Source organism: Dipodomys ordii, unplaced genomic scaffold, assembly GCF_000151885.1.
Source record: "Dipodomys ordii isolate 6190 unplaced genomic scaffold, Dord_2.0 Scaffold2, whole genome shotgun sequence".
Classification (NCBI taxonomy): domain Eukaryota; kingdom Metazoa; phylum Chordata; class Mammalia; order Rodentia; family Heteromyidae; genus Dipodomys; species Dipodomys ordii.
In genome coordinates, this window is record NW_012267218.1 from 17,571,949 (window position 1) to 17,574,771 (window position 2,823).

Here is a 2,823-nt window from a genome sequence, read left to right on the forward strand (position 1 = left end):
GCTTGTTTGCTTTTTTTGTTGGTCATGGGGCTTGAACTCTGGGCCTGGGCGCTGTCCCTCAGCTCTTCATCTTAAGGCGAATGCTCTACCACTTGAGCCACAGCACCACTTCCAGTTTTCTGAGTGGTTTATTGGAATTAAGAGTCTCAAGAATGTACCTGCCTGGGCTGGCTTTGAACTGCAATCCTCAGAGCTCAGCCTCCTGAGTAGCTAAGATTATAGGCATGAGCCACTGGCACCATTTTTCTGCTGGCCAATTGGAGATAAGAGTTTCATGGACTTCCTTGCCTGGGCTAGCTTCGAACTATGATCATCAGATCTCAGCCTCCTGAATAGCTAAGATTACAGGTATGAGCCACCAGGACCTAGGTAGTATGTATTTTCAATCAGGAGAGACAGATGAGATTCCTAAGCTCCACTCTGAGCATCAGAAGGCATGGGTCTGTGCCCAGGTGTATATAGTCTATGGCTCACACGTGGAAATAAGACATTGAAGTGTTCTTTATAAATAGGATGATGGGCCCCAGCTCTGTAGGCCCATACACTGATTGATAGGATCTTAGTAGGTTCGCCATTGTGCTTGGACATTTGCTAGTCATTTGTAAGTCTGGTCCTCTCCTCTGTGCCCTATCATGTGTAAATATCACAGTGTACAAGCAACTTACACCAATTCAATTTAGAGAACAAAAAACAAGAGTTTGTGAAGCCAAGTACCAGTAGCTCACACCTTTAATCCTAGCTACTCAGGAGGCTGATATCTGAGGATTGTAGTTTGAAGCCAGCCCAGTCAAGAAGGTCCATGAGACTCTTTTTTTTTTTTTTTTTTGGGTCCGGTCATGGGGCCTGAACTCTGGTGCCTGGGTGCTGTCCCTCAGCTCTTCAGCTCAAGGCTAGCACTCTACCACTTGAGCCACAGCGCCACCTCCGGCTTTTTTCTTTTTGCTTATGTGGTGCTGAGGAATCGAACCCAGGGCCTCATGCATGCAAGGCAAGCGCTCTACCACTGAGCCACCTTCCCAGCCCCTGTCCATGAGACTCTTATCTCCAATTAACCACCAAAAGCCCGAAGTGGAGCTGTGGTTCAAGTGGTAGCGTACTAGAGTTGAACACAAAAGTTTAGATGCAGCACTAAGATTCTGAGTTCAAGCCCTGAGACCACCGTGTGCATGTGCGCGCGTGTGCACACACACACACACACACAGCTTGTAAAGGTATTATGCTCTTTCTACACACACACACACACACACACACACACACACAGCTTGTAAAGGTATTATGCTCTTTCTTCATTGCAGTTACCGCTCTAGGAATTATCCTGTAATTGCCTGAAACCTAGTTTTACCTGTTTGCCCAAATGGCAAGAGGCTCTTAGAAATTGATACTCTTGACCAAGTGCAACACCGGGGTTAAGTTCTCTTCACCCCGCTTTAGGATGTATTGTTCACCCTAGTCCTTCACTGAAATGTGGAAGCTTGGCTGTTTCTCCATCCCTCAGGGATACAGAAATCACTTTGACTTGACGAGTGTTGTGTGTCCCAGGCTGTTTCTGGGATGTATCCCCACAGGGCAGCCAGGAGAAGGAGCGTGGAAGTGCGGAGGAGGAGTGAGTGAGGCTTCTGTAACAGAGGGCAGGGAATCCTTGTGGGTCCTGCTCATTGGAGCATGGACATTGCAATCCTGTCACTTCTCTAGGATTTGCCAGTGCTCCTCAAGGAAGTACTTTTCCTTGAGCTCAGTCCTGATACCTGGTGGGCATAAGAACTAGGCTCACCATTCTCCCCTATAGGATCTTCTCTTCGAGGCTTGAAACACAAGAGCCCTTTCTGCTGCTTCACATACCTTAGAGTTTAATGATCCATCAGCAGACCTTCACAGAGCATGAAAATGACTCACACCCTAGAAACCACTCAGTGTACTGCTGTGTGGTAAGTCCATATGAATATGGGCAAACAACAATTTTTTTTTGCTAGGATAATGAAAAATAAATTTTAAAATGCAAGTTAGGATCTGAGCGCTGATGACTCTTGTCTGTAATCCTAGCTACTCTGGAGGCTGAGATCTAAGGATCATGGTTCAAAACCAACCCAGGGAGGGAAGTCCATGAGACTTTTATTTTGAATTAACCACCAAAACATTGAAAGTAGAGAGGTGACTCAAATGGCAAAGAACTAGCCTTGAGCAAAAAAGCTTACCAACAGCTCCCAGGCCCTAAATTCAAACCCCAGGACCTGAAGAAAAAAATTAAAAAAGCAAGTTAGGGTCTCATCATTAGTCTTATTGAATATTTTGATACAGAAAATGTCAAACTAATTTATAAAGCCGAATACTGGCTTTGTCAGTTTATTATAGATGTTAGAATCTATCCTTGCCCCTTGCTTAGGCTGTCAGATGACAGCGCAGGTACAGTTCTCAATTCTCTCTAAGTTGGTGAATGGAGCTCTCATCTAAAATAATGAGAGAAACTGACATTAAAAAAAAAAGGCATATGGCTGGGTGCTGTGGCTCATGCCTATAATCCTAGCTACTCAGAAGGCTGAGATCTGAGGATCACAGTTCAAAGCCAGTCCAGGCAGGAAAGTCCATGAGATTCTAATCTCCAATTAACCACTAGAAAGCCAGAAGTGGCACAAAGTGGTAGATGCTATCCTTGAACAAAAGTGCTATTAAGTCAGGAGGCACTAAGCCCAGTTCAGTTGAAGTGGTTACAAGAAAAATAGCAAGTCTGGGGGCTGGGAAGGTGGCTCAGTGGTAGAGCGCTTGCCTTGCATGCATGAGGCCCTGGGTTTGATTCCTCAGCACCACATAAGCAAAAAGAAAAAAGCT